Here is a 10,549-nt window from a genome sequence, read left to right as displayed (position 1 = left end):
GATAGGAATCCAACAAGGGTTATTATATTACACATTATTGACTTCAAAGTAGTTGTTCCCATTAACAGATATAAGCACGTAAAATCGATCAAAAAATGAAGCATTAACTGTTCCTTTTGATAAACCAATAGAAATTAGTAGTAAAATTATCTTAGCTATCATTCCTTCCTTTTATCTTTCTTTCATGCTTTCTTACCTTTGAAAAAGACAAAAATGTCGCAGAGCTGGATGGCCAGGATATCGCCATTGGCATTTTTTACATGACTCCATCAAGAGCCAAGATGTCTCTCTGTTGGTGATTGTACTGGTCCTCTCCAGTTCAGCACCCCTGATCATCTGTTTGGTATCAGATATGATAAAATCAGTAATCTTGCCAGTCTCCAAATCAATCTAAATTTTGAGGATGAGATCAGGGTAGCAAATAGCATGGCACTTAAGGTCACTAGATGAGGGATTTTTTGTGCCCACAAATACTTTTCTCACTTTGCACAACTTGTGTTTGGCTTCCTGTTATGGATGAATGACAAGATGATCCTTTGTTGTCACAGACCAGAAGAAAATTTTCCATGCTAACATTCATGAAAGCAGCAGGGTAGGTTAAATCAGTTTGGGCTTTCATTCAAAATAAATGAAAAATTACATACAGATCTTTCTTAATTTATTCCCTGGCCAGGTGTATTTAAGTCTGGTGTAAGCATTTGAGGTTGTCTTGGAAAAAAAAGAGATTTGCTTAGTTTACAGGGACCAGCAGATGGACAAGGAAAAGTACAGCACTCACTTTAACCAGACCTGGTGCTTTGGAGCGGCTGCTTACTTCGGATACTTGACATCATGATCCAAGATTGTTTGAGGTGGAGAAAAAGGCCAAAGAGCACTGCTGAGTGATATCAGATGTCACAGTCTCATAACACCCAAAAAAGGGCCACTCCAATGGTCTTATAATTTGAAAACCTGAGGAAATTTCCCCCCATACTTCCTTCCAAGATTTGCAAGTCATAAAAGTGTGGAAAATAATCACTTTCATATTTATACACACAAATGTAAAATGTTTAAATATCTTCCATGGTGGTTTAGATGCTGAAAATTTTTTACAATATTTATTCTTGCTTCTTATTTGCAACAGTTCCAACAGTAAGGGTAAAGGGATTTCTAAGAAAATGTTTTGCAGCATGAATCCTTAGTCTCATTTACAGGAGTAAAAAATCAGCAATATCCTAGCTAAACCAAAAATAGTAATTTGGTTAAATAAATCAAAAGCATTCATAGTACAGAATATTATACAGTCATCAAAAAGAAGTTATGGAAATTATATGTGTAGAAAATTTTGTATTTTATTTATTCAGAAAATGCTTATTAAAATATAGTATATTCCAGTCACTATACTACAGTGAGTACTGAGTTCTCAGTAATGACAAAAGCAGATACATTTCCTGAATTTACAGATGAAAAACCACAATGTACAAAAGCCACACATTTAGAAAAATTCATTTTTATTACTTTAGATAGATATATTATAAATTTAAAATTATGGAAAGTCATAAAGTTGGACTGAATTCCTACACCAGATTGCAATAGACCAGAGCAAATCAAAGTGGAATTATTCATGTTAAATGTCACATAATGAAACTAGTTTTAAGAAAGCACATAGATGCCCTATGAGAGGAGACTTCAGTCTACCTGAGTCAGCTTAAGCGAGACCTCTCTGCATTTATTCTTATTTTAAAAAGAACAGAAACCTGAAATAACTGAACATTAATGAATCAATGTTGTCCTATTGTTCTCTCCTCTTTCTTCCCACCTAACAAAGCTTCCTGTTCTATCACCGCCCATTGGAGGCTCCTATTCTATTTTCTAGAATTTGGGTTCTTCCAATTTATAAATATAGCATATAAGCCAATAAAAGCTACAACTAAATTTATTTTTAAGTCTGTCTTTTGACAACACATAAAAACCCAGTGAACACATTGCTTATTTTCTTTGACAACAAAAATGTAAAACACTTCATATTTTCCTTTTGCTACACTTGCTAAAATTGTGATGTTTTCATTTTAGTAAACTGAAAACAATTTTAAATAATTTCTAGGGGAAAAAAATTACAAGTCTGTATATCATAGTCATCAAAATCTCCTAAAAATATTGAAATAAGTAAGATGCCAAGATATTCACAATATCTAAGATAGAATGTGCTTAAAAACAGAGAGTCAGTGAAATAGCTCAGTGGACTAAGCACTTGCTTAGACTAAGCACAGGGACAGGGGCTCAATCTCCACCACCACATGCTGCACCAGTACCACCCCTGGGCATGCTGAGCCAGCCACCAGGACCAAGCATGGTGGCGCATGCCTGTAATCCCAGCGCTGGGGAGGCTGAAAACAGGAGGATCACTACAAATCCGAGCTGTGTAGTGATATGCTGCACCAAATACATAAAAGAAAAAAAAATACAAAATAAAAATAAAAACACTGTGGCTGCTTTGCCTTGAGGCACATGCCTATCTTCATTTACTACATGTATGCAAAGTATAGCAAATATTTTAGTCTATAGTTTTGACTATTTTCCTAATTATATAATGCTGCGGATCTGAGGCAAAAACTGCGAACTACTGAGTGACCGGAACTTAAGCTGAAGGGCATAGTCAGTCAGTCATTTTAATTAGTAACTTCTAATGATGAATACCCTTGCTCTCACCCCATAAAACATTTGTCCACCAACCTATGTGACTTCAGGGTAAGTTGATGTTCACTTCACTGCCACAGAGATTTTATTAAGTTCTATTAAGGTATCTTGTTAACTACACCTTCTCATTTATTGTGGGTTGTTTTTTCTTCAGTAAACCCAAGGTGAATTCAAATGAATAAAATAATGTAAATTAAAGAGCTTGGATGTTTAGTAAAACCTAAGGGACATTATTTTCATTGTGTGTCATAACACTGAGTATAATGAAGACAAGACTTTCTCCCCAGTGCTCATTTTGTGTGTTAAATGCTTTAATCATTTTGAGCATAAGGGCTTTCCTTCATTATTATTGCAATGCTAGGAAGATCTAATGTTGTATTTCTTCTACAATCAATGATAAGGGCAACTTACATTTAGAAAGTGATTTGTATTCAGATGTTTCCAGAGCTCTTTATATGCGATTTTTGTTTGCTCTTGTCTGTTGTTTATTATAAGCTTCTTCCACCTGACAATTTAAATGAGGTCAATGTTTTATGAACCCCATTGCTTGCTGCATTAGATTTTAAAATAGGTTGGGATCAGTCTGAAAGCTTGGAAAAACGTGCTTAAGCTATAGCTTACAGTTGCAGTTTTATTTTTTTTCTGTCTTTTGTATGCCTAGAATATTTATTTCTCTTTAGAGTGTTGTCGAAAGTGTTTTAGTTCTTTATCTGTTTAAATCTACTCTACCAGAGGTACAGGGGTTCAAACAACTTTGAAGGCATATTGAGTTTGGTTTGAATCCTGTTGGTCTTAGGAGGGTTACTTAATCCACACTTAGTTATCTGCTGGTTAAAAGGGGAAAGCAATACTTCTCAAGGTATCACTTGCCATAAATGAGATGGTATATGGAAAGGGGCTGATGCCTAACAAATGATGGCTGTTGGCAATGTCACCCAAGGCTAAGTGGAGAACCATGTGGACGTTAAACGAGGACAACAGATGGCCACATAGACTCATTCTCAAGCATTACCTTCTTACATCTCTGAATCTGACTCTCACTCTAAAATTTAGAAAAATCATAGTCTCAAAACAGAAAATATAAACTTAATTATCATGGCTTGTGCCAGATTCTCTGTGATTGGCTAGCATATGATTCTTAGAGATGCTTCTTATGATACCAAATGCTAATAATTAATTGCCAGATAACAGACTATAGTCATCGCATATTATCTCAACCCTGGTAACTCCTACTGTGCCCAAGGATGGAAGATCAGCAAACCTAAAAGAGAATTTTATGAGATTTCTTTATATGATGGGCACACATTTCTCCTTAAGTAAAAAAAAAAAAATGAGCAATCACAATAAATTATCTTCAGAATAAAGGCTATAGCAGTCCAGCTATGCAACCTCTTCTCCAAGCATAGAAGCAAATACTAACAGAAAACAACAGCAGCTGATGACTTGGAAGAACATTAGCTATGTTTTACTAAACAACCAAGCTCTTTAATTTACATTATTTCATTCATTTGAATTCACTTTGGGTTTACTGAAGAAAAAAACAGCCCACAATAAATGAGAAGGTGTAGTTAACAAGATACCTTAATAAAACTTAATAAAATCTCTGTGGCAGTGAAGTGAACATCAACTTACCCTGAAGTCACATAGGTTGGTGGACAAACGTTTTATGGGGTGAGAGCAAGGGTATTCATCATTAGAAGTTACTAATTAAAATGACTGACTGAATATGCTCTTCAGCTTAAGTTCTGATCACTCAGTAGCTCACAGTTTTTGCCTCAGATCCAAAGCATTTTATAACCAGGAAAATAGTCAAAACTATAGGCTAATGTATCAAACATACATTATCAAGCATATCTGTTGTACTCAATTCCTTGCATAGATTATCTTAGTTGGCTTTCACTAAGCATGAGTTAGAGATTATTTCACCAGTGCTACAAAAGGGGAAAGAAATTGATACATGGTGTGAATACTTAAGTCATAAAATAAGACAGCCAATTTGAAACCAGTCAATCTTATTCCACAGCCCCTAGTGAGGCAACACAACAGGGAAGAAGTATTATACCTGAGAAGTTACTCAGATACCAGCTCGGGAACACCACCACTAACCCCACTATCCTGCCCTCCCTTCCGTAAGGACAAGGACCTGTGCCAGCAGCATCTTCTGGAAAGGGTAATCAGTATTTACTACCCACATGCATATTCTGCTAAGTGCTCCACTCACCTTCAGTCCACACAACAAATTTCACACCACAAATCAGTGAGACAGATATTATTATTCCCAATGGAGGAAGGTAGGATTTAGAGAGATTAAGATCATATCATGCATGAGAGTCAGGATGGTGCTAGCTCTCAAATTCAGACCATGTCACATTGAGAGTTTGTGCTTCTGAACAATATGTCATGCAAACACCTCTGTGTTGGAAACATACAAAAAAAATTTTTTTTTCCTATTTGTATTTGTAGCTTCTAGAACATAGACTGACAGAGTTGATATCAGCCATAATTGTAGAAACTAAAAACACTTTGGGGCAGGCATTCAAAGCATTGTTTAAAAGAAAAGAAAATAGATAGATAGATAGATAGATAGATAGATAGATAGATAGATAGATAGATTCACTTAATTCTCACAGCAATCTGTAAGGAAGATACTGTTACTATCTCTATTTTCAGATAAGAAGACAGATGAATGAAAAATGGAAGAAAGAAAGGGAAGGAGCTAACAGAAAGAAGCAGAAGGGAGAACGCTCCACAATGTGGAAATTACCATATCTGAATGTGTTCCTTCTGGGAACCTGCTTATCTTTGATACCCAAACATGCACCACTGAAAATAGATCCCACTGCTTCAGCTTCGACCTGACACAGAGACAATTAATGACTTTCTGTGATTGGGAATTTCTATTGCCTTTGCATCATTAGTCACTGTTCTGATTTAAAATGTCACCAAAGCTCAATAGCGTCTCTGGGCACACAGACACAGCTGTGAGATTCTACGTCTGTGATTGTTGAGCTGTTTATCTGACAAACTGCAAAATCACTCTGTGGGTGAAGTTTCAACAAAGCTGTCTGGATGTCATCTCTGAGAAAGACTGAAGTTGGCAGCTGTAATGACACAAGGGGCATCATTCTAGACACAAGCAGGCAAGTGTCAGAGGAAAAGGAGCAGAGAAATAATGGAGCCTAATCCAGCCAGGTAGAAGATTGGGCTCCAGCAGTCATTGGAACAAGAGAAGAGGCATCCCAGAGTGCGAAGCTACTGAGCAAGCTCTGCTCCCTTCTCCCAGAGCCGACTGGAATCAGGTGTGCCATGCCCAAGAGCCAGGGAGAAGCTGGAAGGCAAGGTGCAAAGCCACCACAAAGACAAGCAGGAGTCCAACTGCTAATGTTGGAGTAAAAGACCAAAGCTACCCATTAACTCCGTTAAGCATTTAAACTAATGATCTAGGTGAAGCTTCTTAAATTCTTGTGCTTATAAGCTTAGTAATGGAAGATCACGTAGGGCTGGATTTTTGATGTATGTGCTTATTTTGGATTCAGTTGTATTGCTCATGTCTCGTTGCCTTTCAGTGGATTCTCATAGGATTACCAGCTGGCATATGGTGACACTCGCAAATGACAATCATGCTATCTCTGCTTTCCCAACATTACAACCTCCTATTTTCGTCTTACAACTTCAAGGACAGTACAGGCTCACATTCCCTCCCCTAAAAACCTTTGGGATTAGGTTTGTGTTGGTATTCAAAATATTTCAGTTTCAAAGGATAACATTCTTTTTCTGTAGGAAGGTATTAGGTAATGCTCTTTAACCGAGCATATTAATATTTCTTCAGTAAAAGTGAAATAAATGCTCTAAGGATGGATAAAGACTGTATAGTAACTCACAACATCTTAGGGAAGGCTTTGCTCCCAAGTGAGCTGTAGGATTCCATAACTGCAGATAAGTGATGCTGGGCACAAAGAGAAACCGTGGCTAGAATGGGCAACTTTTTTAGAAAGGAAAAAAAATAGATAAGACTTGAGATTATATGTAAATGAGGGAAATATTTAAAGAGAATGGAGTTTTATGACCAAAAGTGAAGGAAAGAGTAAGCTAGTACTACTCTCCAAAGAAGCAGAAACTCAGTCCAAACATTTTAAATGAAAAGTCCTATCTTTAGAAATATTCCTAAACTTTTAATTCCCAGAACTAGGACATCTCACAGTACACTATACTATAGCACTTGCCACATTTATCTGATGGCTGTACTAGCCATGAGCTCTACCGGGATAATCTTCTCATGTTATCAGGACTATCTCATCATTTAATTATCTTTGCTTTCCTGAAATCATGTACCATATGACCTACATCCACCTGCAGCTATTTAGTAAATGGACTTTTGGCCTGAGAATGTAGCTCAGTGGCAAAGTTAAGGCCCTGAGTTCAATCCTCAGCATTGCAAGAGAGAGGAGGAAGATGGAGGAAGACAAAGAGAGGGAGAGAGAGAGAAAGAGAGAGAGAGATGAATTTTGTGTGATTCATTCATCTGGTACACAGAAGACACTGAGCAGAGAAAGAAAATATCCTCTAGAAAACAGCCACCTTGGGCCATATCCATGTCAGCATGCGCTAAATGAGAATGTAAAGACCCATGACAAAATTGGAAATCTGCAAAGTGGCTCAAGCATACCTCAATTTCTCAGCCTGACTGCATAAAGCAAGCAAAAGCTTGAAAACATGGACTTTCCCCAAAAAACTTCCAGGTCTTCTGAGTTCTACCTTTAAAAATGTTGACTACCTGTGGTGGATTAATTAGTGCTCAACTTGTGTAGGAATGCCCAGCTAAACAGAGTCTATTGGTTTCAAGCATAGAAGACTCACCTGAGGATTGTTGTCAGAACAAGACTAAGAGGAGAATAAGAGGAAAGGATTTCAGGCTGATTTTACTTGAAAGGGCTTCACTCCAGAATCCTGGAGGTCTCCAGATACTCTAAACAGCATCTCTGCTCATGTCCACCTCCTACTGTCAGAAGAAGAGGCTGCTAAGCTTTGGCGGCTGTTCTCTTCAGTGGAGTTCTAGTCTTCGCCCTCATGTGGACATCATCTCTGGGCTCTCGACACAGACTGTCCAGCCTTCAAGTCTAGCCCATGGGATTACCAGCGTATACCTTCAATCTTCCATTGCTCCCCGGTCTTCTGAAGTGGCTTCACAGGGGTCACTGCCATGGACTCCAGGCCTTGGCTGGACTCATATGGGACACTGTTGTGGGATCTAGCCCCTTGGCTGGATTCTTCTGCTCTCCAGAGCACGGACAGATCCCTTGCACTCTTCTGCATTTGGCTTTCTGGGTGAATATTATAAAATATTCCTATGAATTATGTGTCCTATATTAAATCTGTTCCCTTAAAAACCTCGATTATAACAGTATCCCACCTGAGAAATCTGTTCAGCAGAAGCTCTAACATCCCTAGCCCATTACTCTACTTCAGGTGTCTGTCTCCACATCAACAACATGCTTGTGGTCTCCACATCAACAACATCCTCTCTCCTCCTTTCATTGTGTTAGATTCAGTCTTTCTCAGTGTCCACTTCCTAGTATCCTTCTATCTGCATGCGCAACTTCCCTCCTGCAGGACATAGGCACCTAGCTAGCATCTTATTGTTCCTTAGAGCAATTACATCCAAAACAACCTCACGCCAACCTCACAGTACCATGTACCTTCTTAACTTTTTGCTAATATAGATTTGCATTACATAATGGTTATATTTGTCATGCAGAGTTGGTACAGGTGTGGTTTTTTTGAGATAGAGTCTCACCATATAGTTCAGGCTGGTCTTAAACTCACTAAATCAGCTCAAGCTGCCTTTAAACTCATGCTGACTCTCCTGCCTCAGCCTCCTCAGTTCTAGGACAGCCAGCTTGCACTACTCCCAGCCTGAGAAGTGGGACATGCACATAACATATCTCTATTCTTATTTGTCTCTCTTTTTTTTTCTGTACCAGGAATCAAACTCGGGACCTTGTGCTTTCCAGGCAGGCACTTATGCTGCTGAACTACATCCGTGACCCTCTTATTTGTCTTTTATCCCTGCCCCTTCCATATATTAGTCCCTTTCCTATTTATATCTCCATCTTTCCAATATTATTTTTTGGTCCCCTTCCTTCCCCTTATAATCTTTTCCCTTTGAAAAAGATTGCTATACTTCCTGTTATTTATTTCATTTTGCATTGCATTTATATTTTGTTCTTGTTGTATAAAAGAAACCATGCAATATTTAAGCATGTATGGCAACTGAAACAGACAGTATTCAGTAGTACAAATGGTCAACAAATACACAAAAAACTGTCCCACATCTCCTGCCACTAGAGAAATGCAAATTAAAGTAACACTGTGATTCCAACTTACTCCACCAAGAATGACTATCAAGAAACCACTTCTATTCTTGACTTTCAAGTGTTTATAAATTATCTCACCTCTGTTCCCAGAGATAAACATAAAAATCGTCATAGCTCCAAGAAGAAATCAGGTCCTAAGTGCCTCTCCGTCTTCTTTTAGGTTGTCCTAGTTTTCCACCCAGGCTACTACAACAGTCTCTCCATGGATTTCCTTTCCACCAGCTCACTGGTCACACCAAGCAACCTTCATCAGTTAGGAGTTGCGTTCGCCTGGAAGAGATCGCCGAAAGCTAGCAGCTTAACAAGATCGAGGTGTCATTTTCCTCTCTGTGTAGACAGATTATTTTGTTTTGTTTTGTGCTCCATCATATTTAGACAATGACTTTTCAAACTTTGAAGACAGCTGTTGGAACTGAAAACATTATGCTCATTTCTGTGGAAAAAAAAGGTCTGAGAGAAAAAAGGGCAAAGTCGACCTACTTCTTAAAGAATTTCTTGTAAGAGCCCCCAAATGGCTACTGTTCAATATATAGTCGGACGGTCCCCTCAATCACAAGGGAGACTAGAAATACAGTTTTCAGTGAGCACTTGTCATTCTTTTAAAAATTGAGTTTGAGGTAGTAAGAAAGGTGAGGAGAATGTTAAGTAGGAAATATCGAACTGCCATTCTAGAAATTCTGAAATAAAGTTGTGATGAAAGGAAACATTCAATGCTGCCCCATTGCCTGCCATGTTAAATATAAATTTGTAGCAAAATGCACTAACCTTTTCATGATCTCACCTCCACTGATATTGCCAGGCTTTTCTCCTATTATTCTGTAAAGTGCTAGTGCTTAGATTTTAGTGTAACTGTGAGACTCTTGGGGCTGTTGTTAAGAGGCTTGATGTGATAGTGGGCCTGGATGGGGCCCAGGTGTTGCCTTCCTAACCTGCCTCCCAGAGATTCTGATGCTATAGGAAGAGCATAAGGTTCTAGGGGAGCAAGGCTCTGCTCACAGCCATTTGTACCCACACATCTCAGGAGACACCTGGCAATGTCCAGACAAGGGTGAGTCACCATAGCATGTTAGGTAAAGACAGGGAAGTCACCTTGCTGCTGGCAACTGTGGGGAGAGGCCAGCCATGCTGCTACATGTCCTACAGGACAACCGTGTACATCGAAGATTCAGCTGGCCCCAAATATCAGTACTACCGAGGGTGAGAAACCATCTTCAAGAGATACCTATGCCCCAGAAGGATGGGATTATACATTATTCTAATATTTGCTGCATTTTCCTGTGTTTGCTACATTAAAACCGGTCCTTCTCTTCCTGAGAGTTGGCTCTATTAATTGACATTTTAGTCAAGGATTGAAGTGAGTGGGTAGCTACTTGCTTGGATGCTGTTTAACTCCCCTTACCAAAAGTTTGTTCTTCTGAATTGCCCCATATACATTTCTATGGCTCATATAACCTGCCTTCATTTACATTTCAGAAAAAGATTATAAACTGATTAAGGTG

Source organism: Octodon degus, unplaced genomic scaffold, assembly GCF_000260255.1.
Source record: "Octodon degus isolate 3935 unplaced genomic scaffold, OctDeg1.0 scaffold00013, whole genome shotgun sequence".
NCBI lineage: Eukaryota > Metazoa > Chordata > Mammalia > Rodentia > Octodontidae > Octodon > Octodon degus.
This window is presented reverse-complemented; position numbering follows the sequence as displayed.